At 58.1% G+C, this 27449-nt stretch overlaps 1 long non-coding RNA gene and 1 pseudogene across 2 annotated transcripts; one reads left to right on the top strand and one right to left on the bottom strand.

Annotated features, from left to right (window-relative positions):
• Nucleotides 1–415: 415 nt before the first annotated feature.
• On the top strand, nt 416–8962 carry LOC141971737 (uncharacterized). Of its 2 annotated transcripts, none has more exons than XR_012635317.1 (4): nt 416–452; nt 4267–4392; nt 4511–4580; nt 8701–8962. It is a non-coding gene; the product is annotated as an uncharacterized LOC141971737 (long non-coding RNA). The 2 variants fall into 2 exon arrangements; XR_012635318.1 differs by lacking the exon at nt 8701–8962 and adding an exon at nt 4923–5131.
• A 7014-nt stretch (nt 8963–15976) lies between these two features.
• Nucleotides 15977–24379, bottom strand: LOC141971743 (nuclear receptor subfamily 2 group F member 5-like; annotated as a pseudogene).
• Between the last annotated feature and the right edge of the window lie 3070 nt (nt 24380–27449).

The raw sequence follows: 27449 nt of genomic DNA, 5'->3' as shown, positions 1-27449 counted from the left end.
CCCTCGGCCCCCGGCCCCCCCGGCCCCCTGGCAGCCTCCCTCCCCCGAACCCGAGTCCCTGCGGCTCCTGCTCCGCGGTCGCGGGTTCAACCCCGACCCTCCCGCAGGGAAAATCTCTCTGGGGGCCGAACCCGCGTTGCCCTCGCCGGGGTCCGCGATCCCCCCTAAACCCGAGGGGGGTGTCGGGTGAATTCCTTCACCGGCCTCCAACGAGGCTCCGAATCCAGCCCCCAGCACCCGGCCGGGGGGGATTAGAGGGTTGGCTTTTGCTGTGGGTTTTGTGATGGAATTTTTTTTTTTTTTTTTTTTCTTTTTTTTCTCCACAATGCCACTCAGGGCCTGGAAAGGCTGTCCCTGTCCCCTGGGCCCAGTCGGGCTCCCCAGCTCTACGCAAATCCCTCAGTGCCTTCGCGGGCGGCGTTGGGACTCGGCTGAGCCGGAGCTGCCGGAGGGTAAGACACCGCTGGGGGCTGGTTGAAGTGAGTTAAAACCGGGGAGGGATGGTTAATTGATTTCTGTGATTAGCTACGAGTTGGTCAGCTTGGTTTTACTCTCCTTGGGGTTTTGTAGTCGGCGGTTATTTACTTTCAAACTTTCGTTGCGGGGGGGAAATGTTTCTTTTTCTGAATATTCCCAGTGAGAACGTCGTTAATCTCCCGCTGATATTCAGCCTGGGGAGGGAAATGAGCGCGTCCAGCCACGCGGGGATAAATAAAAAACTTCAACTGCTGCTGCGTTCGCTGGCAGGTGAATCTGTGCAGCTCGCGGCTGCTTCGCTTTCACCGCAGAAATCCTCCCGGGATCCTGCCGGGAGCCACCCCACCTCCAGCAGCAAATTCCCTCCCGACGGCAAATCCCTGTCCCGGGAAGCGGCTGGAGCATCTTTGTGCTCGCCACGACTTCCCGGCTGCCTCGCGAACTTTGAATCCAACCCCTCGGTGGAAATCCTCAGCCATGGAAATCCTCAGCCACGATTTACCGCTGTCTCTTATTTTAAGAAATCAAAAGGAGGGAAATTGTGGCAATTTATTAGTTTTGGTGAAAGTGTCTTGGCTGGTTTTCCGGGCACAGGGGGTTTTGGGGGGGGGGGGGGGAGCATCCCTGCCCGAGGACACGTTTCCTTTGTATTTCCCTAAAGTGGGACAGCGAGGGGTGAAGATGGAAAAAAAACGAATCGCCGTGGCCTGGCCCTCAGGATTCGCCCTGATGGACCTTGGGCTGGTTGGTTATTTTTAATTTAATTGACTTGTCAATCAACGGCCGCTCGCTGGCCTGCCAGCCCACTGCCTCTCACTCTGGGCGAGGATGGAGTGACGGCTGGCGGGCAGCACGCATCCACCTCAGCCCTGAAATTAATAATAATAATAATAATAATAATAATAATAATAATACAGTTACTGGCAGGGAAAAATGTGAGCAGGCAAGAGGTGGGGAGAGCACGACAACCCCTCGGTTTGCATCCGTTGGTCGCCTCTCCCGTGCCTCGTGTTTTGTGTGGCTTTTCCTAACCAGAGTTTAAAATAAAAAATTTAAAAAAAATAGTGGTTTAAGGATGTTTAAGTCACTTCTTGAGAGGCTGGAGGAGGCTGTGTTGATCCCCTCACAAAGGAAAATGAGTGAAAGAAAGAGAAAAAAAAAAACCAAACAAACAACCAAAAGCCGTGTGGCTCTTTGTCCTCCGCATCTGCTCACCTGGCTCTGTGCTACTTTGGGGGAGGAAGTTCAAAAATGAAAGCAAAACGTGTCAAAGCCGTTACGATGGGAAAGGCCTGGAGGATATTTTATTTTTTTCCCTCCGAGGCACTCTGGGCACATCCCGGAGGTGATCCCGGAGCCACGCGGGGAAACGGGACCCGCTGTGTCCCGGGGGTTCGCCCTCTGCTGTGATCCGCACATCCTGGGGGCTCCCCGGCCCTGGAGGGGCCACCCCAGATCGACACCGTTCCACGAAGCTTTTTTTGGCTAGTGCTAGCCCTCTGCCTTTTTCAAATGAGAATAACACAGAGAGGGAGGACGAGCGCGGTGCTTTGGCGCCGAGCAAATTGGGAAACCAGTTTGGAAAACATCCTCCCCACCGCACCGCCGCTTATTTTCCCGTTCCCCCCCTCTTGCCAACCTTGAGGTTAGACCCTGTTGGCTTTTCCTTTCTACTGAGGGAGGGAATAAATTAATCAAACAAATTAAATTTATAGAGCTATATAGTGCCCTTAGCCCCACCGAGGGCTTCCCGACCGGCTTTGCTGCGCCACGGCCGCTCCGAGCTGAGGCACCTCGTGACAGAAACACCCCCGAAGAGGTTGTGTTGGGTTTGAACGACTCATCCGCTGGGTTTTGTCTTTGCGAGAGATTTTGAACACAATCAGGTCTTCCAGAAAACGGACAATACGAAAGCGAAGTAAATACGTTGTCCGATGACCGCAAAACAAATGCTGTCAGGAAAATGGAACGAAGAAAAATGGGATTTCAGAAGGAAATATTGAGCTGGCATCAAAACCAGCGTCGGTTTTGCAGAGCGAGGGGAGACGAGTCTTCCTTCGGAGAGTCCGAGGCAGAGGAAAAATTCCCCAAACCCCTGAAAAGTTTTGGCTTGGGGTTGACTTTGCTGGCTGGAGCTTTTGCCACTGAAAAATATTTGGGAAGTCTTCTTCTAAATGGAAGCAAATAACTGAGTCCCAAATCACCACGAAGAAGACACCAAGGGGTTTTATTTTGGGGAGGACATGAATATATCTTCGTTCTCCTCCAAAATGCATTTTTCATTCCTCTGGTTTTGGTCCTTGCCTATTTTTCCCTTCCCTGGGAATCCCACTTCCCTGTCTCCCCCCCCGGCCCCATCATCCTTTCTCTCTCCAGCGACAATTTCTCCCCTCGCATCCCCCTGCCATTCCCAGGAGCTCCTTTCCGCCCCTCTCCCAGCTTCAAATTTTATTTATTTCCTTTTTTTTTTTTCCAAAAAGCCCTTTTGGCGTCACCTTCTCGGGGAACCTGAATTAAATCCCGTGTTTAGCAAGCGGGGCGTTGGGCTTGAACCTTCAACGGCCCCAGCACCGCTCGTAAGGATGATGCAAACGCTGTGGGCACAGAAGATCCTTATTCCGGAGACAGCGTAGCAAAAAATACTGACTTGAAATGTCCTTTACTGCTGATTATATCCCGAAGCTTTCTGGGGTTTTCACTTAAATTTATTTGCAGCGATATTTTGCCGAGGGTCCGGGGAAGTTTAAGCAGCGGTTGTAAAAGCCTCGGGTTTTCTACCAAATTATAAAAGCCTCAGTTAGACGCCGGAGGGAAAGTAGGTGCATTTTTAAAGATATTTGGAAATTTAATAAGCACGTTCCTGTGAGGAACATCGCCGTGAGCAGACTGGACCCACTAAATCCACCCCTCTCCCCCCCAGCCCCATCCGGCGGGTGGAGGAGACGCAGCCGATGAATTTGTGCCGGATTTGAGGCCCAAGCTCTCCCCACACCCACTCTCTCCTTCAAGGGTTTTACCCCGGGCGCTGATTTGCACCCTGTGTGGCCCTTCGGGAGGCCGATCGCCACCGCTGCGCGTCCCTCGGGTGGCAGCGGGTGCACACAGGGACAGTCTGCCGGCGCCGTTTCAATACAGAAGCTTTCAGCCTCGTTGAAGTCTTGCTAAATACCCCTGGGCACACAAGGACCTGCCAGGCGCTGGAGAATAGAGCTGGTTTCTGATGGAGAGCATTATCCCCCCTCAATTGCTTTTTTTTTTTTTTTTTTTAAAAATCCCGCTTAATAGTATTAATCTGCAAGTATCTTTTTGCTGTTCTTTTCCAAGATAGCCACGCAGGCCCGCCGGGCCGGAGAACTCGCTGCTTTTTTTTTCCTTCGAGGAATAAAAAACGTTGCCTCAATATTTGTAGAAAATGCTGTCGATTATTGCAAAGGGGAAAGTGAAGGGCTGGGAGCGAGTCGGGGGGACACGCGGGCTCCAAAACTTCGGCTGCCGCTGGACACGCTGAGCTCTAGAGCCATAAACCATTTCATTGCGCTGCCCCATCCCTGAGTTTGGGGGGAAAAGCTAAGAAAAAAAAAAGAAAAGAAAAGCTAAAGAAAGCTAAAGAAAAAAAGCTAAGAAAAGCTAAGAAAAAAAAAAGAAAAGCTCAGAAAAAAAAGTCCAAGCCGACCCTCTGTTTATTTATTTATTATTTTAGAAATAAGTTGGGAAGCTAAAAGCGATGAGGGGTGTTTTATTTATTTTTTGTTTTAATTATTATTAATTTTTAATTTTTTTTTTTTAAAGGCATCCCTGCCTTTGCTTCGTTTTTACTTTGGGCTTGTGCTGGAGCAACACGGAGGAAAAATAAATTCCTCGGGATGAAAGCAGCTCTCCGCTGCGGTGTTAGAAACGCAACACAGCGTAGATGAGGTTTGTTTAACGCTCCTCTGAGCCTTTTAAACCACAAATTAATGAACTGGAGACCGACGCAATATTGACGGTTAATCTTTCCCTTTTCATTTCCTTACGGCTTCGTTTTTCTGCTCAGTGTTTGCTGGGACTGACAAGGACTCCTCGCTCTGCGCCGGCTCGGAGGGGAAAGGTTACGGTCCAGCGAGGTAAATTTCTTATCAACGTGTCATTTCTCTGGGAAAAAATAAAAATAAAATTCATCGGCATCGGCAGGCTCTCCCAGTGAGAGCGGGAGCTGCTCGTCTGGAGGCTTTTCCAGGGGGAAAAAAAAAAAAAAAACACAACAAAAATACCCCAAACAGGAGTTGATCCCATTCCTGGAGGAAAATTTTTGGGCTTAATCCTCTTCTCTCTGCTTGTGCGCTGAGAAAAATAAGGGCGAAGCAGCAGTTCTGCAGCTCGGGGGCTACTCAGGGTGAGGTGCAAGCTCCAGATAAATATCTCTATTATTTTTATTTTTATTTTTTTTTCATCTGTTGTTATCTCAGAATATCTGCTAAAAGCCACGATTGAAAGCTGGTGCCATCCTCTAACAGCCCGCTCCGAGCCACTGCTCCTCTTTGTAAATTCAGAGTCCGTCCCGCCAAGCCTGAAGAAATGATGTATTCCTGCCCTTATTTTATAGAAATTTTATAGATTTCCTATAATCAACTTCTCTGGCTTTTGCTAAAGGTTACCTTTTGATTTTTAAACGGAAGAAAGAAATGGATTTCGCCCTTCTGGATTTAAATAAAAGGTGTCAGGACTTCGGGGGCACCAAACAGGAGAATGCGAAGGCGGGTGCGCAGCGGCAATTAGCTGAAATTACCGGAATTATCCTGATGTCTCCCACAGGACGAGGCACCCGGCTAAGAAAGGCTGAGCTGGGGCCACCAAAACCGCGTGGGGAGGGGAGAGAAACCCCCCCCAACGGATGGGAGAGGGTCGGGGGAAGGTGGGGAGCGGGGCGGGGGGGTCATCGGGGCTGGTTTAACGCCACGCTGGGGGACAGCGAGGGCAGAGGAAGGTCTCGGCCTCTCCCCGCCTGCCCCGGGAGCTGCTGAGGGACGATATTCGCCGAAAGTTTCTCAAAAATCCCGATTTCTCCCCATCCGGATGGAGCGTAACCCCCCCCCCCTCGCCCTGCAGAACGCGCCGCTCTTCCTTAGCCCGCACCCAAAAACTTGGGGGGACCTTCCTCATCCTCCCGGAAAGATTTACGGTTTGCTTCGTGCAGGCAAATGGGAAATTTCTTGCTTTCTGGTCAAATTCCTCCTTTTTCATAAAAATAATTATAAATCCTGGAGAGCCAGGAGGGTGGGAAACAGGCCGGAACTTTTCCTCGTGGGCCCGGGGGGGGGGATGCTCCCACCCCTGTTTGGCTGATGTTTCCCCTTTTTTTTTTTTTTTTTTTTTTGGGGGGGGGGAGTACTGGGGCTTGGAGCGGGTGGGATTTCTCCCCAAGGTGCTCCTGGGAAGCAAATTGAGAGCTGGCAAACAGGCAGGGGAAATTTCTGGTTGGAGAGCGGAATGCTCGAAAAAAAAAAATAAAAAAAATCAGCCCCTGTATCCGTCCTGCTCTAACAGGGTCCCCCCCAAAAATGTGGGGGTTAAACCCTCCCTCTGAGGGGTTTAACTGCAGCCCCTGCCGGGATCCCGGCTCTTGGGGCCGCGCGATTTTCTGCAGGATCTGTGGGGGTTTTGCGGGGAGTTTTGCCCGTGTGTGGAGCCGGGGAAACTGAGGCACGGAGCGAGGCGGCGACACCCTCGGCACCAAAGGCCAAGCAGAGCCCGATCAGGTGGGGACACTGAGGATGTGGGGACACCCCAAGCATGTGGGGACCCCCAAGGATGTGGGGACACCAAGGACGTGGGGACACCCAAAGACGTGAGGACACTCAAGGATGTGGGGACACCCGAAGATGTGGGGACACCCAGGACGTGGGGGCCCCCAAGCACATGGGGACACCCAAGAATATGGGGACACCCAAGGACGTGGGGACACCCGAGGATGTGGGGACACCAAGGACGTGGGGACACCCAGGACATGAGAACCCCCAAGCACGTGGGGACCCACAAGAATATGGGGACCCTCAAGGACGTGGGGACACCCAAGGACGTGGGGACACCCAGGATGTGGGGACCCCCAAGCACATGGGGACCCCCAAGAATATGGGGACACCCAAGGACGTGAGGACACCCAGGACGTGGGGACCCCCACGCACAATGGGACCCCCAAAGGTCACGGCCTTGAGGCCTTCAGAGCACCCCAACCCATCCCCACCACCCCGGGGTGGTCTCCATCCACCCCAGGCCCCCCCGGGAGGCCGCGGGGAGCCCCCACGCACCGCCGCGGGGCCGCGCCGTGTGAATGAACCAACTTTGTTTTCCACCCTTAATAGCCGTCCCCCTCCCCCTCGCTTTTGCCGCCGTTTGGGGGGAAGTGAGGCGTGAGAGATCCTTTGGAATAATGAGGTGTAATTAGCCCTGGCAGCTCTTATCTTCCACCCCCCCACACATAGCCCCCCCCCTTCAATTAGATTGAAATAAAAAAAAAAAAAAAAAACAGCAAGAAAAAGCAGGGAGGGAAAAAAAAAGGGAAGAAAAAGAAGGTGGGGAGGGAGGGAGGCCGGAGAAAAAGTTGGGCGCCTTGTCCAGCTCCGTCCTTCTGGGCCGGGTGTGGGTCCCCGGGGGGGGACACACGCTGGCTCCATCCCGCTTTGTGCGGCTGCTGCGGGGTGGTGTGTTTGTTTGGTTTTTTTTTTAATTATTATTTTCTCCGTGCCTCAGTTTCCCCCGGCTCCTCGGGGAGGGCTGAAGCGCAGCGGGGGCAGCTGATTCAGGCGGGGGGAATCAAAACCGAGCAGAGGGGTGAGAGGCGTCGTTCAGGGTGTTGTGTGTGTGGGGGGGAGCAGCTCCTCGAGCCCCCCCGGACCCCCCAGCATCCCACCGCTCCGCCCGGGGCAGACGCAGACGCTATTTTTCTCCCCCACCAGACACCGGTCGGAATCCCCACGTGCCGCGTCGGGCTGCGGGTGCCCAAGGGGGTGGGAAAAGCCGCCACGAGCTGGACCCGGGGCTGGATTTTTAGGCCTCTCACCCCCCCAGCTCACGTTATGTGTGTGCGTGTGCGTGTCCCCCCACCCCACCAGCCCCCCCCACCCCGGCTGCCCGTCCATCCCGCTCCTGCCCCGCTGCCATTCCCGCTCGGGCCTTGATCTTTCGGACCCGTGACCCTGATCTTCAGGGTGACAGGCTGACGGATGGGCAGCGCCCCGGTGATTTACCGCGTCCTTTAATATTTGGCAAAAAGCGGCCGAAAGCTCCGGGCGGCCGCCGGAGCTGGGTTAGGGGTGGGGGGGGGAGAGACGGCCGGGGAGATTTGTCAACCTTTGAGCCGGGGAGGCGGGGAGGGAGGAAAGTGCCCTGTCTGTCCGCAGTGATTTATACACAATCACCGTGATTAAATTGGCCTTAGCTAATGATAACTAACTAGTCAGGGGCTGACCTTTCTCTGACAATGGAAGGGGGCCGGGAGCCGCGCTGCTGCGGGGTGTCTAACGGGGATGTTTCTTCGGCCGACGCACCATTTTTTTTTATTTTTATTTTTTTAAACATCACTCTCCGGGTTTTTTGTTTTTTTTTTTTTTTTTTTCAACCCCTTTTAGTAATGGTTTCCCACCCGGCCCCCCGAGTGCAGGAGACGCAAGACGATGCATCCCCACGCCCTGCGCCCCGGGGGTCTCGCTCCCGCCGCACGTCACCTCTCACGGGCCCGGGAGGGACCCGGTGCCTCGGTGCCAGGACCGGGAGGACCAAAGCAAGTGATGGTTGTTATCTGGGATGGACTTGAAATATGTTTCCAGGGGGAAATCTCCCCCGGAGCTGAGCTGAACGGGGTGCTGGGGGGCTGCACAGGCGCCCTCGAGCCTGCTGTGGGTCTGGTTTTCCAGGGATGCCATATTGTCTGCCCATCCCTCCATCCCTCCCTCCCTCTCTCCATCTCTCTCTCCTCCTCCATCCCTTCCACCGTTCAGCCCCATCTCCCACGGAGAGGGGAACAGCCCGGTGTCTCCCAGCCGAGCCACGACGCGGGTGTTTGAAATGATAAAAAAAGGGCGTTTTCTGCCTTAAAACACTTTTTGCCTCCTCTGCTTGCCCTAAACAAACCCCACAACCCTTAAAATGAAGCCGCTGGCCACCTCCAGGCTGAGGTTTTATTGCTCAGCCCAGATTTTTCCCATCAGGACTCTTCAGATTTGGTTTTTTCTTTCTGTCCCGTTTCAGGCGCATGGCTCGGTTTCGCCGCATCCAAAGTTTTCCCCGGCCGGGAAGGATGTCGCTGGCCCAGAGAGACACCGGGGAGACGCTCCAGCAGCCAGAGCTGAGGGTAAAAAAGGAATCAAATCCTCTGGGAAGGGGGTCGGGGATGGATGTCTCGGTGCGTGCCGCGCCCCCAGCCGCGTTCGACGTCTTGACACGCGGATAAAAGCCGGGCTGAAGGGACGATTTCACGCAGATTAACCTCGCGCGCTGCGCCGGGGCCGCCGCTGCCCTCGGCACCGGGTCCCCCGTGTATCAAAGGCGATTACAGAGATATTATTGATTTGGGGACGGCCAAGGGCGGGGGGATGCAGGAGCCCGGCCACCCCCTGGGAACCCGGAGCATCGTCAGAGAGGATTTAATTAAAATTTTAGGGATGGGAGTTAGGCTGGGTTGCCCAGTACAACCTGTGATGCGTGGGGCTGTGGGGGGCGAGAAGCCCTGTGGGGCTGATGCTCTGCCCCCCGCCCCGGCCTGATTTGATTCAAAATAATCCCTTTTGGGAGGCGCTCGGATGGATTCCGCAGGGAACGGAGGTGCTGGTCGTGTCCTGACCGGGCGCATCCCTCCCCGTCCCACACAAACCCTCGGCAAGGCCGGAGAAATTCCCCCCCCCTTGCCCCCAAACCCCACCTGGCACCGGGTTCCCCAACGCCAACACCCAGCATCGAGTCACACCGGGACGGGGCAGGGAGGCCGGCAAGGAGGGGGGGAGGTCGGTGGGGAAATTCGAGCCTGAAAGAGGTTAAAGTGGGGCAAAGCGAGGGGGAAGAGAAACCTCCCGAACGGGGCGTTTTAATGACATTCCATTAAAGCTCCCTTTGGGGCCGGCGCGGCCGCCATGTGCTCCACATTCTCATGGTAATGATGAGACATCTGTATAGAGGCTCTTTTCTCATCAAAGATGGCTCTCTTCAAAGACGCTCCTGGGAAACCCTTCACCCCTGACCCGGGGGGTCACTGCCGGAACAGTGGCTCTATAGTACGCGGGACTGTAAAGCCCACTATCCTTTTTCCTCCCTTAACCTGACCAGATCCCGTGTTTTTTTTTTTTTTGTCGGGATCCGTTGAGTTGAGAGGTTGGGGGATGAGTTGAGAGGTTGGGGGGTGAGTTGAGAGGTTGGGGATGAGTTGAGAGGTTGGGGGGTGAGTTGAGAGGTTGGGGGATGAGTTGAGAGGTTGGGGGGTGAGTTGAGAGGTTGGGGGGTGAGTTGAGAGGTTGGGGGATGAGTTGAGAGGTTGGGGATGAGTTGAGAGGTTGGGGGATGAGTTGAGAGGTTGGGGGGTGAGTTGAGAGGTTGGGGATGAGTTGAGAGGTTGGGGGGTGAGTTGAGAGGTTGGGGGGTGAGTTGAGAGGTTGGGGATGAGTTGAGAGGTTGGGGGGTGAGTTGAGAGGTTGGGGATGAGTTGAGAGGTTGGGGGGTGAGTTGAGAGGTTGGGGATGAGTTGAGAGGTTGGGGGGAGATTTGAGAGGTTGGGGGGTGAGTTGAGAGGTTGGGGATGAGTTGAGAGGTTGGGGGGTGAGTTGAGAGGTTGGGGGTGTGTGGTTTTGGGGAAGGGTCTCTCCCAGCCCCGGTGCCGGTTCCGGGTGCCGCTGCCGCGGGAGGGAGATCAAAGCGGGGTGCAAAGGCGTTTGGTGAGAGGGGACGGGGCGGAGGGTTCCCCGTCACCCAGCGTTGGGGTAAAACCCACCCCGCTCCCACCCGGGGAGTGATTTTTGGTGATTGCCACACACAAAAAAAACCCCAAAACACCATCCTCAGCACGGCGGAGGTGACAGGGACGTCACCTTGAGCCACGAAACCTCACGGTGACGAGGTTCTCGATGTCCCCTGGGGCGGTGGCCTCGTGTCCCTCGGTGCCGGCGGCTCCGGCATGGCACCAGCAAACGCTCCCCGGGGCCTTTTCCAATAAACGGCAAATGATTCTTCATCCCGTCTCTCCGCGGCGGCAATAAACCCTCTTCACGATGAAGTCATTGGATTTCCACGTCCTGTAATCGCGCGGCGATTTGGCGTTAATTAACGAGCGCTTACGGGAAGGGCCGGCTGCCCGAGATAGCGCCGCGCTTCTCCAGAAGATGGATTAGCTCTGGCACAGCGTGGAGACGCGACGGTGCCGGGGGACGTCTCGTCCCGTGCCGGGAGCAGGGTCGCCAGGGGGTTCTCTAGTGGCTAATAGAAGGGTTGAGCCCCAGATCCAGCCCCATCCTGGCTGATCCCAACCCCAGGCTCTGGTGCGGGATTGTTCCCTTCGTGCCGGCGTCTCCCTCGCTCGCATCTTGTTATTATTATATTATATATTATATTATTATCTCCAACTGTTATTATTCTCACGTCAATTTGATTTATTTTCCCCTAAGTTTTCATATTTTGCAGCGGGTGGGCTCCGGCCACCCGGGAACATCCCGAATCCTCCACCAGCGCCGGAGTCCGTCACCAAAACCCTGCACGGTTAATTTGGAGCCGTCGCTTTCCCTCACCGAGCGGGTTTGGAGCTGCCGGTGATTTACTGGGGGTCGGTGCGGTGCCTCGGGGTCCCCAGGGGGGTGGGACGGGGTCCCCCCTCTCTGGCACCCCGGAGTGGGGCGGTGGGGGCTGTGTCGGAGGGTGGAGATGGGAACGGGAAAAAGGTCGGGAATGGGGATGGGAAAAGGGACGGGGTTGGGTTTGGGATGAGGATGAGGATGGGGAGGATGGGGATGGGGATGGGGATGAGGATGGGGATGGGGATGGGGATGAGGATGAGGATGAAAATGGGGATGAGAGTGTCTGGGGTGAGGATGAGGAGGGAATGGAAATGGGGAAGTGCTGAAGATAAAGGTGAGGATGAGGGATGGGGAGGAGGATGAGGATGAAGATGGGGATGGGATGGGAGTGGGTTTGTGATGAGGATGGGGAGGATGAGGATGAGGATGGGGATGGGGGTGGGTTTGGGATGAGGATGGAAATAGGGAAGTGTTGAAGATAAAGACGAAGAGTAGGGATGGGGAGGAGGATGAGGATGGAGTGAGGAGAGGGTTGGCAATGGGGATGGGATCGGGATGAGGATGAGGATGGGGCCGGGGCTGGGAGCAGCCGGTGGAGGGGCCGTGCGGGGCCACTGCAGCCCTTTCCGGGGCAAGCCGGGCTCCGGGGCACCCCGAGGGGACGGACGGACCCTCCGCAGAGCTCGGGGGGGCCTGGGGGAGCCCCCAGCTGGATCCAACCCCCTGCAAGGAGCAGAGGGGGGCTGGGGACGGGACACACGACACGGGCGAGGGGTGCGGGGGGCCGGGCGGGTGCTGCCGCCCGATAAATCCTCCCGTCGTCCATAAACCGCCCCAGCGCCGCGGTGCCGGGTTTTGTCTGGTGCCTTAATGTCAGGATTGTAAATTAACCGCCGGCACCGAGCGACCTTGACGAGGTCTCCGCAGGGTTTCGCACTGGGGGGGTGTGGAAATGGGGTGTGGGGGGGGGAAGGACACACGCGTGGGTGCTCCGTCCCCTCTTAAGCCTCAGTTGCCCCCCGGGGCGAGGAGGGAGCTGCCGCGCTGGCTGCGGCGCCTTGAACCTGAACAACGACCCGAAAGAGCCCCGAGGGCAGCAGCCCCCCAGCCCCCCGGGGAAACTGAACCCCAAACTCTAGTGTTGGGGGGGCGCGGTGGGGGGGATGTGGGTGTTGGGGCGAGGGGCGTCGAGGATGGTGGCGTGGAGTGGGGGGATCGGGGCTGAGGGAGCGACGTAACGTTGGGTGCGTGAGAAGGGACGTGGGAGGGACGGGGATGGTGGCAACTGCCCCGGGGTGGGGCTGGGGACGTCAGAGATGGGGTTGGGGACACCAGGGTGGGGTTGGGGACACCAGGGTGTGGTTGGGGACATCAGAGATGGGGTTGGGGACACCAGGATGGGGTTGGGGACATCAGAGATGGGGTTGGGGACATCAGGGTGTGGTTGGGGACATCAGAGACGGGGCTGGGGACACCAGGGTGGGGTTGGGGACATCAGAGATGGGGTTGGGGATGTCAAAGATGGGATTGGGGGACATCAAAGATGGGGCTGGGGACACAAGGGTGGGGTTGGGGACGTCAGAGATGGGGTTGGGACATCAGGGTGGGGTTGGGGACACCAGGGTGGGGTTGGGGACACCGGGGCTGGGGGGCCCGCGCAGGGCCGCAGCAGGGAGGGGCCCAGCGGGGCGGACGCTCCCCGTCCCCAGGTCACCCCCAGAGGTGACAGTTTGGGGCCGGAGGGACCCGACGTTTCCCTGGGCTGACCCGGGGGGGTCGGACTCGCTGCTCCGAGCCGCGACTCGAGGGAAACGGGGCTGAAACCCGCGCGGCGCCGGGCAGCGCGTTTGTGTTTTCCCGGGACGTATTCGCCGCTATTAAGACACAAAAAAAAAAAAAGGAAAAAAAAAAAAAGGAAAAAAAAAAAAGAAAAAAAAAGGAATAAAATAAATAAATAAATAAATAAAAGGAATAAAATAAAAAAAAAGGAATAAAATAAAAAAAAAGGAATAAAATAAAAAAGAAAAGCTGCAGCTTGACGGCTGCGCCAACCCCCCACGCTGCGCCGGCAGCACCTGGAGGTTGAAAAAATGCCTCTTTTTTTTTTTTTTTTTTTTAATATTTTTTTTGTTATTATATTGAATTCCCCCCCTCGGCTTGGCTCTGATTGACTGTGACTGACAGCTCAGCCCCTCGTCTCCGGGAGGGGGGGGCCACTGCTGGATTTGAAGCTCGTTTATCGATAGAATTGGGATTTTTTTTAATTTTTTTTTTTTTTTTTTTTAATAAGGATTCGGCATCCATCCGGGGGCATTAACCCCCCCGCGGGGTCCCAGCGCTGCCCCCCGTCACAATAACTTTTCCCCGTGGCCTTTTCCAGCTCGTTCTTGAATTAAGGCCCCGTGTCCCGCTCCGTGTTTATTTAAAATATTCCGGGCGGAGGTTATTTATGGGGGGGGTGAAATGGAGCCGGGCCCGTGCCGCGGCTTTGAAAAGGCCGTTGCTGACTTTTCTCTAATGAGCTGTGAAAAAATCTGCAATAAAACAGCCCCCCCCCCCCCCCGGCCCCCCCCACCCTGCGCTGGGGGCTGCAGGGGGACCAGTCTCTGCCACTGGGCCATACTGGGGGGGATTGTGGGATCAGATGCCGGGGAGGGGGGGGTCTGCTGGGGTGATAGTGGGATTGTACTGGGATCAGACGTGGTGGGGGGGCTACTGGGGGGCATACTGGGACTATACTGGGGCAGACTGTGGGACCAGACACTGGGAGGGGCCCTGCTGGGATGATAGTGGGATCATACTGGGATCAGACGTGGGGGGGGGGCTACTGGGGGGCATACTGGGAGCAGACTGGGACCATACTGGGATCAGACTGGGGGTACATACTGACATGAGACTGGTATCAGACTGGGGAGGGGCATACTGGGAGGAAACTGGGGCTGCACACTGGGCTAAACCTGGGGGCCATACTGGGGTCTGACTGGAACCTCACTGGGGGCTCCTACGGGTGGGCCCATACTGGGAGCAGGAGGCTCATACTGGGTGTGCACGGGGACCAAACTGGGAGCGGATGGGGCTTAACTGGGCTGAGCCTGAGACCACCCAGTGCCCATACTGGGAGGGAATGGAGCCCACTGGGTTTTTTTTTTCCTTCCAACCCCAATTCCAACCAAAAAAGATGAGAAAAAAGCGGTGTGGGATTTGTCCAATCGATTTTTTTTTTTTTTTTTTTTAAGGAGATAAATAAAAAGGAAAAACTCAAAAAACTTGTTCCTGAGCTGCAGGGAAGGATAATAAAGGAAAAAAAAAAAAAAAAAGAATTAATAATAATAATTAATAATAATAATAAATAATAATCCAGGGTCCTCGCCCGGGGCAGGGAGTGTGGATATAATATAGGATTTTATTTTATTTATTTTATTTTATTTTATTTTATTTTATTTTATTTTATTTTATTTTCTCTTTATAAATAATTTCCCCCTCTCCCTGTGCCCCGCGGGGTGAGGTGCCGGTGGGGGGCCGCTCCCCCAGCCGCTCGTGCTTTAGCCCCCCCCCCCAAATCTGCTTTTCTCCCTTAAATAGGGGGAAAAAAATAAATCCCCCTCCCCAGCAGCATCCCTGTTCCCGGGGCCCCATTCTTGGGGTCCCCTCCTTGGTGTCCCCAACCACGGGGTCCCCACCTTTGAGATCCCCGACCTTGGTGTCCTCATCGTTGGGGTCCCCATTGTTGGGGTCCCTTCCTGGGGGTCCCCACCGTTGAGGTCCCATCCTTGGCATCCCAACCTTGGTGTCCCCACTGTTGGGGGTCCCTTTGTTGGTGTCCCCATCTTTGGGGTCCCAACCTTGGTGTCCCCATTCTTGGTGTCCCCTTGTTGGTGTCCCATCGTTGGGGTGCCAATCTTGGTGTCCCCATCGTTGGGGTCCCCTCCTTGGGGTCCCATCCTTGGTGTCCCCATCGTTGGGGTCCCCTTGTTGGTGTCCCATCGTTGGGGTCCCATTGTTGGGGTCCCATCCTTGGTGTCCCCATCGTTGAGGTCCCCTTGTTGGTGTCCCCATCCTTGGTGTCCCCATCGTTGAGGTCCCCTTGTTGGTGTCCCCATCGTTGGGGTCCCATCCTTGGTGTCCCCACCCTTGAGGTCCCCTCCTTGGGGTGCCAATCTTGGTGTCCCCATCGTTGAGATCCCATCCTTGGTGTCCCCATCGTTGAGGTCCCCTTGTTGGTGTCCCCATCGTTGGGGTCCCATCCTTGGTGTCCCCACCCTTGAGGTCCCCTCCTTGGGGTGCCAATCTTGGTGTCCCCATCGTTGAGATCCCATCCTTGGTGTCCCCATCGTTGAGGTCCCCTTGTTGGTGTCCCCATCGTTGGGGTCCCATCCTTGGTGTCCCCACCCTTGAGGTCCCCTCCTTGGGGTGCCAATCTTGGTGTCCCCATCGTTGAGATCCCATCCTTGGTGTCCCCATCGTTGAGGTCCCCTTGTTGGTGTCCCCATCGTTGGGGTCCCATCCTTGGTGTCCCCACCCTTGAGGTCCCCTCCTTGGGGTGCCAATCTTGGTGTCCCCATCGTTGAGATCCCATCCTTGGTGTCCCCATCGTTGAGGTCCCCTTGTTGGTGTCCCCATCGTTGGGGTCCCATCCTTGGTGTCCCCACCCTTGAGGTCCCCTCCTTGGGGTGCCAATCTTGGTGTCCCCATCGTTGAGATCCCATCCTTGGTGTCCCCATCGTTGAGGTCCCCTTGTTGGTGTCCCCATCCTTGGTGTCCCCATCCTTGGTGTCCCCTCCTGGGCTGGGAGGCGTGCGCGCGCGCGCGTCACTGCATGGGGCCGTAGGGCCAGCTGAGGGTGGCGCCGGCGAGCAGCATGTCGCGGATGAGGGTCTCGATGGGGGTCTTGCCCACCAGGCGGCTGAAGAAGAGCTGCTGGATGCCGGGCGCGGAGACGCTGCGCAGGGCGGGCAGGCGCAGGAGCAGGCGCCCGAAGCGGCTGGGCTGGCTGGGGTGCTGCCGCCGCACGTGCTCCTCCAGCGCGCACTGCGACTTCTCCTGCAGCCCCGCCACCTGCCCCGGGTCCGACAGCCCCACCGCGTCTGCCGGGAGGGGAAACTGAGGCACGGCCCCGCCCCCAGCGGAGCGTCTCCCGTCCTAAAAACCCACCCCGTAAAGCTCCACTCAGCCCCGCCCCATTTCGCCCCTCCCAGTCAGCTCCAGCTCGGTCGTTCCCTGCGCACCCATCGATGCCCCACTCCTTGGGACCCCACCCCATTAAACCCCACCCCCTTGGGACCCCACCCCATTGGAACACGACCTCATTTAGCCACGCCCAACCATCCCCAGCCCATTTGTCCCCTGCACACCCAGTAATGCCACCCCCTTGGGACCCCACCCCATTAAGCTCCACCCCCTTGGGACCCCACCCCATTAAGATCCACCCACTTGGGACTCCACCCCATTAAGATCCACCCACTTGGGACCCCACCCCATTAAGATCCACCCACTTGGGACTCCACCCCATTAAGATCCACCCCCTTGGGACCCCACCCCATTAAGCTCCACCCCCTTGGGACCCCACCCCATCAAGATCCACCCACTTGGGACTCCACCCCATTAAGCTCCACCCACTTGGGACCCCACCTAATTTAGCCACGCCCCATTTCTCCCCACCCAACCACTCCCCCACCCCATTACTTCTCTGCACACCCATTGATGCCCCACCCCCTTGGGACCCCACCCCATTAAACCCCATCCCCTTAGGACCCCACCCCATTGGGACCCCACCCCATTTCACCACGCCCCATTTCACCCCACTCACCCCATTCCCTCCCTGCGCACCCCTTGACGCCCCACCCCATCACAACACCCCCCCGACACCCCTTGGGACCCCACCCCATTAAACCCCACCCCATTAAGCTCCACCCCCTTGGGACTCCACCCCTTAGGACCTCACCCCATTAAGCTCCACCCCCTTGGGACTCCACCCCATTAAACCCCACCCCTTAGGACCTCACCCCATTAAGCTCCACCCCCTTGGGACTCCACCCCATTAAACCCCACCCCTTAGGACCTCACCCCATTAAGCTCCACCCCCTTGGGACTCCACCCCATAGGACCTCACCCCATTAAGCTCCACCCCCTTGGGACTCCACCCCATTAAACCCCACCCCTTAGCACCTCACCACATTAAGCTCCACCCCCTTGGGACTCCACCCCATAGGACCTCACCCCATTAAGCTCCACCCCCTTGGGACTCCACCCCATTAAGCTCCACCCCCTTGGGACTCCACCCCATTAAACCCTACCCCTTAGCACCTCACCCCATTAAGCTCCACCCCCTTGGGACCCCACCCCATTAAGCTCCACCCCCTTGGGACCCCACCCCATTAAACCCCACCCCCTTGGGACCCCACCCCATTTCCCCACGCCCCATTTCCCCCCATTCCCTCCCTGCGCACCCCTTGACACCCCATCCCACCCCTCCAACACCCCTTGGGACCCCTCCCACCCCCTCCGACACCCCTTGGGACCCCTCCCACACCCCCTTAAGCCCCTCCCCTTGCCTTCCACGCCCCCTTCTCCCCACATTTCCCCCCGCCCGCCCCGTCTTTCTCTCACCGGGGGAGAAGAGCGCCACGGCCTTGAGGCAGGCGTACTCGGCGGCGTCGACGCGCAGCGCCTTGAGCTTCTCCACCTGCTCCTGGAAGAGGCGGATGTGGTCCATGAAGGCCACCACGCGCTCGGCGGCCATGGGGGCTGCGTGGAGGCCGGCGGCGGCCAGCAAGGGCGCGGCGTGCAACGGCAACGCCGACTGCGCCGCGTTCAGCACGAAGAGCTCGCTCCAACCCAACCGCAGCAGGGCCACCTGATCCGAAAGCTGCAAGTCCGGGAAGAAGGGGATGCCCTTGGCCCACTCGATGGCACTGAAGAGGAGGCGGGCGGCCAGCTCGCAGACGCTCTCGATGGCCACCACGCCGCTGGGCTGCAGGCACTGGGCGCCGTAGCGAGCCGGTGGGTACGGTTCGGCGCGGAGCAGCAGGGAGATGAAACCGCTCAAGTAGCCGTGGCCGCCGTAGGGATCCCCCGGAACCAGGGGGAACTGGCCGGGGCTGCTCGGGGCGGGAGCCATGCGGCCTCGCTGCACGGCTGCGGAGGGGAGCAGGAGGTCAGCAGCCCCCCCCCGAAACCCCCCCACCACCACCCCCCAACCTCGTCTATCGCTAATCGTGGGTGTCGGGTCCCGTCCCCCCCGCCCCGACTTCTCCTCTCCGTTCCCCACACCCCGCGCTGGGCCAGAAGGTCCCCAGGGGATGGATTACAAAAGCTTTGTGGGGTGTCCCCCCCCCCCCCCGTGTTTAAACCCCCCTCCCCACTGACGCCCCCCTTCCTCTTGCCGGTCCGACACCTCCCGCTCAGTTTTTCACAACGCGCTGGATTGGGGCTCCCCACCTCCCGCCCCATGCAAGAATTGGGGGGGTCACCCCCCTCTTACAAGGGGATGGTGCCCCAAGGAGATGCTGGGGGGGGGGGGGGACAGGAGGTGCCCTCCAGGCCCCACCCATTTTATTTGCACTTTAGGCTTAAAATAAATAAAAATAAATTGGGTTACGGGTTGGGTTTTTGGGTTTTTTTTTTCCCTCTTGGCGATGCGGTACGGCGGGGTGGGGATCCGGCCTCCCCCTCCTCTGCCCCCCCCCCTCAACTCGGGGTGCCCCCCGCTCGCCCCCCACCCCCGGCATCGCCGCCCCCCGCGGCGAGGGCAGGCTCTGAGCCAGGCTTAGCCTAATGTGGCGTGACAGTCCCGAGTGTCAGCCAGCGGTCAGGACTGGGGGCCGTGGGAACGGGGGGGGGGGGGCCCCAGGGGTCCTCCAGGATTGGGGGTGCCCCAAGATCACAGGGTGCTGGGGTGGGGGGACACGACACCCCTCCCGCTCTCAGCCCAGCCCTGGGGGTGCAGCCTGCGGCCCCGGCTCACCCCAAACCTTCCCTCTCGCCCAGCGGCGTTTGCTGGGTACGGGGCCCCCCCCCTCGCCACCCAGACACCCCCCCCCTTTGCACCAAGGACCCCCAAAACCACTTTGCAACACCACGAACCCCCATTGCACCCGCACAAACCCAACCGCCCCTTTTATCACCACGAACCCCCAAACCCCCTTTGCTCCTCCACGAACCCCAAAACCCTTTTACACCCCCCCCCCCCCCCCGCTTTCCATCCCCACGAACCCTCATCCCTTTTTTTTTTTTTTCCTCCCCCCCTTTTTGGGCCAAACAATTGCTACAAACCATTGGGTGTGTCCTGGAAGAAAAAGGAGCGCTTTTTTAGCCCAAAATAGACACGGGAGCAGCGGGGGGGCCTCCCACCCCCCCCCACCCCGTCTCCATCCACCCCCCGGCTCCCCCGAGCGCTGCCGGGGCCGCATCCAGGAGCCGAACGCGCCGATGACCCCAAAACCATCTCCCTCGGCCCGGCCGCGGGGTCAGGCCTCACGTTCCCAGTATCTCATCCCGGAGGAATTTTTTTTTTTTTTGGGGGGGGAGACTGAAATTTAATCCACTTTTCCCAGATAAATCCCGGCCCAGCGCTCGCACCCGCAAATCAATTCAGCCCAAACCAGCGCCCAGCTCCCAAACTGCCCGTTTTGGTGCTGGGTTTGGTGCCCATTTCCCAGTTGGGAATACTGGGATAAGGAGCATCACGAGGAACACGAGCTGGTGGGTTCGGGGCACCCCTTACAGAGCAGGGGAGGGGAAACTGAGGCACGGAGCAGCCAGACGCCGGAAATTAAATCCCCAGGGGAAGATTTAAACACCCACACCCCCCCCCGGATGCTTTTCCACGGGCATCCGCAGCATTTCCCCGCACCTGGAGGTGCCGCATCCCACCGGCGGCTCCGCGCACGTCTCAGGACAAGCGGGAGCCCCCCAAAAATCAGAGGGAAAAGGGGGGACGGGGGGGGATGGAAATGGGGGAGCCTGCCCGGGGAATAACGTCGCTCCGCGCGGCCGTGCCCGTCGCGTCGGATCCCGGCCTTAAGCGCCAGGAGCAGCTTGTGGCAAGACTGAATTAAAGATAAAAAAGGAAAAAAAAAAAAAACAACAACCAACCAAACACCAAAAAAGTCCAAATCTGACCCCAAACGACCCCGCTAAGCGCGGTTTCTCCAGGGCCCTTTTTTTTTTTTTTTTTTTTTTTTTGTCCCCCAGGGATTTAATCCCCGGCTTCGGCGGCGTGAAGCGGGCTACGAGCGGGTCTCGCCGTGCCCGGGACCTCTGCAAAAATCTGCCATTCCCCCCCCCCCAGCATTCAACCAGCTTTTTTGGGGAAAGAAAAGGGAAAATTGAGGTTTAGGCTTGAGCCGATTTCATCCCTGACCCCAGACCCGCTTAAATCCCATTTATTTCTGCAAGCCGGGGGGTGACGCTGCGGCCGTGCCAGGATGCTGAGGGGGGGGTGGGGGGTGTCCCTTTCCCATTGATCTGAATTTTGGTGATTTTATTTATTTTATTTTTTTTTTACATGCTAAAAAAGGTGACTTTTGAATTTTGAGGCTATTTTTAAAGCTGGAAAAAGCGACTCCCCAGGTGGGAGCATCGCTGCTGCCGAAGAACCGGCACCAAATCGAGGGGCTGCGGAATAAATCCCCCGTTGGTCGGATAAGGCAGAGCGGGGAGAGGGGGGGGGGGGGGTCAAGCGGTTCAGCCCAGCCTGGGCCCTCACTGTAATTATTTATAAATCCTAAATTTATAAATAAGAACCTTAAATATAAATCAGGACACACACACCCCCCCCAAGGTCCTTATTCAAGCAGGGACAACGCGCCACTTCAGGCTTAAAACCTCCCCAAAAAAATCCGCTGGAAAGCTGCTGCTTTTTTTTTTTTTTTTTTTTTTTTTTTTGGGGGGGGGGTGGAAAAAAAATATAAAAAAATAAAAGTAACCCTAAATACGATGATGGGGCTGATCGGAGGCAGAGGGACCAGCACATGACATATCGCTGGGAGCTTGAAATGCGATTTTAATCCCGGTCACGCTGCGTATTCAGACTAATTAAATTCAGATTTACCGGACGCTTCTCCCCAAAAAGCCAAATTCTTAATTTTTTGAAGAATATCTGTATGATTGTTGTCTAATCCCTGGGGGTTTTTTTGTGGTTTGTTTTTTTTTCTTTTCTTTTTGGGGTTTTTTTTACAGCCACGTCCCTGGGCGACATGTAACACAGAGGAAAAGTAAATTATCCCCGTCTCGGCGGAGACCTGGACCGATAAACCGAGCCTAAGCTAAACCCGAAAGGAATTAAGTTGAAAAGAGTTTATACGACGATATAATTAAAGTGGGGGGGGGCGTATGTAAAGAAACGGGTTCCCTCAGCAGAGCTTTTCCCCTGAGAAAATCCCCCCCTCCAAAAAAAAAAAAAAAAGGACCGATGTGGGGGGTTTATCCCCTCGAAGGCAAAGTCGGGGAGAGGAGGGAGCCCCGAGATGGGGGGGGGGGGGGATGATGATGCTGAATTTGGGGTCGCAAAAAGGAGGGGCGCGAGCTGGAGCCCGGGAGGGTGGAATGGAGACGGGCGAGGGGGAAAATTGCTGCTGCCGAGAGAAGTTTCTCCCCGATTTGGGGGGTTCTCGCCCCGAAATGATGGCGCTGAGGGACGGGGGAGGGTGAAGAGCGAAGGAAAAATGAAAGAGAAGAGCGAGAGGAGTTTTGTCTTTCCCTTTTTCCCCTTTTTCTTCCCCTTTTTCCCTTTTTCTTTCCCTTTTTCCCTTTTTCTTTTTTTCCCTTTTTCTTTCTTTTTCCCTTTTTCTTTTTCTTTCTCCCTTTTTCTTTCTCTTTCCCTTTTTCTTCCCTTTTTCCCCTTTTTCTTCCCTTTTTCCCCTTTTTCTTTCCCTTTTTCCCGTTTTCTTTCTTTCTCCCCTTTTTCTTTCTTTTTCCCCATTTTTCTTTCTCTTTTTCCCTTTTTCTTTCTCTTTCTCCCCTTTTTCTTTCTCTTTTCCCCTTTTTTCTTTTTCCCTTTTTCTTTCTTTTCCCTTTTTCTTTCTTTCCCTTTTTCTTTCTCTTTCCCCTTTTCTTTCTTTTCCCTTTTTCTTTCTCTTTCCCCTTTTCTTTCTCTTTCCCCTTTTCTTTCCCTTTTCCCCCTTTTCTTTCCCTTTTCCCCTTTTTCTTTCTCTTTCCCCCTTTCTCTTTCTCTTTCCCCCTTTCTCTTTCTCTTTCCCCCTTTCTCTTTCTCTTTCCTTCCCTGCCAACCCTTCCTCGCCCACTTTCACTTTCTTCCTTTTACTTTCTCCAGGTGCTCCTTTCTCTTTCTCTCCCTTCCCTTTTTCTTTCTCTTTTTATTTTTGGTTTCTCTTTTTTGCTCCCTTCTCACCTTTCTCTTTCTCTTTTATCTTCACCATTTGGGCTCGCTCGCTCCTTTCCTTTCCCTTTTTTGCTCATGCACTTTTTCCTCCTCTTTTTTTCCTCCCTTTTCCCATTTTTTTTTCTTTTAGTTTTTGCTCCCTCTCGCTCTTTTCCCCCTCCCTTTTTTTTTTCCTTCGCTCTCTCCCGTCCCCGCGCTCGCCGGGCTCCTTCAGCCCCCGGCTCCCTCTCCTGCACCCTCTCTCCTTTCCACCCTCTCACCCTCTCCTTCCCTCCCCTCTCCCCCCTTTTCCTCTTTCCCTCTCTTACACCCCATCTCCTTTTCCATCCCCCCTCCTTCTTCCCACCCTCTCTCCTTTTGCATCCTCTCTCCCTTTTTGCAGCCTCTCCCTCCCTCTTTTCCACCCTCTCTCCTTTTTTCCTATCCCCTCTCCTTTTCCATCCCTTCTCCCTTTTCCACTTTCTCTTCCTCTTTCCCACCCTCTCTCCTTTTCCACCGTCTCTCCCTTTTTTTTGCAGCCTCTCTCCCTCCCTCTTTTCCACCTTCCCTTCCTCTTTCCCACCCTCTCTCTTTTCCTATCCCCTCTCCTTCTTTTCTACCCTCTCTCTTTTTTTCCTACCCCCTCTCCTTCTTTTCTACCCTCTCTCCTTTTTTCCTATCCCCTCTCCTTCCTTTCTACCCTCTCTCCTTTTTTCCTATCCCCTCTCCTTCCTTTCTACCCTCTCTCCTTTTTTCCTATCCCCTCTCCTTCCTTTCTACCCTCTCTCCTTTTTTCCTACCCCCTCTCCTTCTTTTCTACCCTCTCTCCTTTTTTCCTACCCCCTCTCCTTCTTTTCTACCCTCTCTCCTTTTTTCCTATCCCCTCTCCTTCCTTTCTACCCTCTCTCCTTTTTTCCTATCCCCTCTCCTTCCTTTCTACCCTCTCTCCTTTTTTCCTACCCCCTCTCCTTCTTTTCTACCCTCTCTCCTTTTTTCCTACCCCCTCTCCTTCTTTTCTACCCTCTCTCCTTTTTTCCTACCCCCTCTCCTTCCTTTCTACCCTCTCTCCTTTTTTCCTACCCCCTCTCCTTCTTTTCCACCCTCTCTCCTTTTTTCCTATCCCCTCTCCTTCTCCATCCCTTCTCCCTTTTGCACCTTCCCTTCCTCTTTCCCACCCTCTCTCCTTTTCCACCGTCTCTCCCTTTTTTTTTTTTTTTTTTTTGCAGCCTCTCTCCCTCTTTTCCATCTTCCCTTCCTCTTTTCCATTCCCTCTCCTTTTCCATCCTCTCTCCCCCTTTCCCACCCCTTCACCTTTCCGACCTCCTCTCCCTCGACTCTCCCTCCCTTCCTCTCCCCTTCCCAGCCCTCCCCAATGCCCACCCTTGCCCCTGCCCCTCCCGGACCCTCTCCCGGACCCTCTCCCCACCTTCCCGCCGCATCCCCACGCGGAGGCACTTGCGGAGCCGGCCAGTACTGGCACTGGTTGCGGTGGTGCTGATCCACCGGGCAGTCCCGGCCCCCCCGGCAGCTGTAGGAGAGGTTGCGGCGCACGGAACGTTTGAAAAAACTTTTGCAACCCTCGCAGGTGAATTGCCCGTAGTGCTTCCCGCTCGCCTTGTCCCCGCACACCAGGCAATCCCCCGCAGCCTTCCCCGGCGCCTCCGGGCCACCGGGAGGAGGAGGAGGAGGAGGAGGAGGAGGAGGAGGGGGAAGAGGAGGCTCCGGCCACGGCCCCGCCGCCAGGGCCATGCTGGAGGGGAGGGGGGGAGCCCCCCCTCCCCCTGGGGGAAGGGGGTGTCTTGGGGAGAGGGATGGGGATGAAGGGGAAGGGGAGCCGGCGGGGAAAGGGGGGGTACGGGGTGGAAAAGGGGAGTCCGGGATGGAGGGGTGGGGAAGGAGCCCCGGGATGGGGGGGGCGGGATGGAGAAGGGACCCCCGGGGATGGAGCAGGAGGGGGGGGGGTCCGGGATGGAGAAGGGACCCCCGGGGATGGAGCAGGAGGGGGGGGGGGTCCGGGATGGAGAAGGGACCCCCGGGGATGGAGCAGGAGGGGGGGGGGGTCCGGGATGGAGAAGGGACCCCCGGGGATGGAGCAGGAGGGGGGGGGGTCCGGGATGGAGAAGGGACCCCCGGGGATGGAGCAGGAGGGGGGGGGGTCCGGGATGGAGAAGGGACCCCCGGGGATGGAGGGGTGGGAAAAGGAGCCCCGGGATGCAGAAGGGGAGTCCGGGGATGGAGAGGGGGGGTCCCCCGGGAATGGATGGATGGAAAAAGGATCCCCGGAGCGGGGAGCCCCCGGGATTGAGGGGGGAGTCTGGGGACGGAGGGGGCACCCCCGGGCCGGGAAGGAGCCGGGGATGGGGAAGGGGGATCGGGATCGAGGAGGGGGCTCAGTCCGGGGATGGAGGGGGGACCCCCGGGATGGAGAAAGGAGCCTCGGAGCGGGGAGCCCCCGGGCTCGGGATCAGCCCCCGGGCCGGGAGGGGGGACCCCGGCCTGGGGCGGGAGGGGCGGGCAGGGACGGCGGAGTGCGGCGGGGACGGAGGGACGGGGAAGGACTGGCGGCGGCGGCGGCGGCGGAGGAAGAGGAGGAGGAGAAAGAGAAAAGTTAATTCCCCTCCCCGCGGGGGCTGCCCGGGAGGCTCCGGGGGGGCCGGGCTGGCGGCGGGGGGGGAGGTGGGGGGTGTCCCGGCGGCCGGGGCAGCCCCGGGGGGGGTGTTGCCCCTGTCCCGGCCGCCCCACGCGGGTCACGGTCCCGCGGGGAACCGGCTCGGTCCCGCCGCCCCCCCCGGGGAGGAACCGGCTGCGGGGCGGGGCCGGGGGGGACACGGGGACCTCGTGTGCGACACGGGGGGGCCGTGGGGAGCGGGGGGAGCGCGGGGACCCCCGTGTGCCCGGCCCCGCCGCCGAGTCACGTGGCGCCGCCCGGTTCCGTCCCGCCGCGCCATATAAGGGCAGGCGTGTGTAGGCGTGGCGTGGTGACGTCACCCGCTCCGGTACCGGGGGAGGAGCGAAGGGTTGCGGCCAATCGGGGGGAGGGGGGAGTGGTCTAGGCGGTGCAGAGGGCGGGGTTAGTTGGGGGCGTGGTTTGGGGGAGAGGAGGCGGGGCTTGGGTGGTCCGTGGGTTTAGGGGACGGGGACGGCGGCGGGGACAGAGGCGACAGGGGCGGGGACAGAGGCGACAGGGGCGGGGACAGGGGGTCCGGGGATGTGTCCCCGGGAGAGGGGACAGGGACGGGGACAGGGATGGGGACAAGGGGTCCCGAACAGTGACCCCGGGGACAGGGACAGCGATGGGGACAGGGACGGGGGTTCTGGGGATGTGACCCCAAGGAGAGGGGACAGGGATGGGGACAGGGACAGGGGACAGGGATGGGGACAAGGGGTCCAGGGTCATGTCCCCAAGGAGAGGGGATGGAGATGGGGACAGGGGTGGGGACAGAGACTCCAGGACCAGGTCCCCCAGGGAGAGGGGACAAACGTGGGGACAGGGATGGGGACAAGGGGTCCCGAACAGTGACCCCGGGGACAGGGACAGCGATGGGGACAGGGACAGGGGGTGCAGGGCCGTGTCCCCAAGGAGAGGGGACAGGGATGGGCACGGGGGGGGACACACGCAGATGGGGGACAGCCCCCGGGTAGGGGGGGGGGGACCCCAACACTCAGGTGACCCCACGCGGGGGGGGGTGACCAGGGACAGCGTCACCCCCCGCTCCTCGCACCCCCCCCCCCCCCCCCCAAGGAGGCGGGAAGGCGCCGCAAGGCATTCTGGGAGCTGCGGTCCCGCCCGTGTCACGTGACGGGGGCGGGGCCGCCGTCCGCCATTTCCCAGCGTGCTCAGCGGCGGAAGGACCGGGGCGGCGGTGGGTGAGGACCGGGGGGTGTTCGGGGGGGGTTTGGGTTCACCCCCTGTTTTGCGGGGCGGGATCGGGCCCTGCGGCCTCGCTCCGGTCTGGGGGGGCTGCGGTTGGGTGGGGCCCGGCCCCGGGACACGCCCCCCCCCCATTCCGGCCCCCCCTAATAATGGCGGCTGGTCCCGCAACCCCCCCCTTCGCTAAATAACGGCCCGGTGACCCCCCCAGATCCCCCACAAACTCCCCCTCCCTTAACCCCCCCCCCCATGCAACCCCCCATTCCCCAGCACCCCCATTTGCCCCCTCTGCTGCTGCGGGGCCCCCCAAACGCCCCCCCCCTCCTGCCACCCCCATTTACAAGCTCTGACCCCACAGAGCCCCCCCCAAACTCCCCCCATACAACCAGCCCCCTCCTGCCACCCCCATTTTCAAGGTCTGACCTCTCAAACCCCCCCATTCCCCCAAACCCCCCCAAAACCCCCCCATTCCCCTATCTCCCCCAATCCGCCCCCAAACCCCCCCATCTCCCCCATTCCCCCCCCAAACCCCCCCTATTCCCCCTATCTCCCCCAATCTGCCCCCAAACCCCCCATTCCCCCCCAAAACCCCCCCATCTCCCCCATACACCCCCCAAACCCCCCCATCTCCCCCATTCCCCCCCCCATTCCCCCCCCCACCTCCCCAAACCCCCCATCTCCCCAAAACCCCCCCATTCCCCCCCATCTCCCCCAAAACCCCCCCATTCCCCCCCCAAACCCCCCCATCTCCCCCATTCCCCCCCCATCTCCCCAAAACCCCCCCATCTCTCCCATTTCCCCCCCATTCCCCCCCAAACCCCCCCATCTCCCCAAAACCCCCCCATCTCCCCAAAACCCCCCCATCTCCCCAAAACCCCCCCATCTCTCCCATTTCCCCCCCATTCCCCCCCCCCAAACCCCCCCATCTCTCCCATTCCCCCCCATCTCCCCAAAACCCCCCCATCTCCTCCATTCCCCCCCCCATTCCCCCCCAAACCCCCCCATCTGCCCCATTCCCCCCCCCTTTACCTCC

The sequence above is a fragment of the Athene noctua genome, chromosome 29, assembly GCF_965140245.1.
Source record: "Athene noctua chromosome 29, bAthNoc1.hap1.1, whole genome shotgun sequence".
Classification (NCBI taxonomy): Eukaryota; Metazoa; Chordata; class Aves; order Strigiformes; family Strigidae; genus Athene; species Athene noctua.
This window is presented reverse-complemented; position numbering and strand designations above follow the sequence as displayed.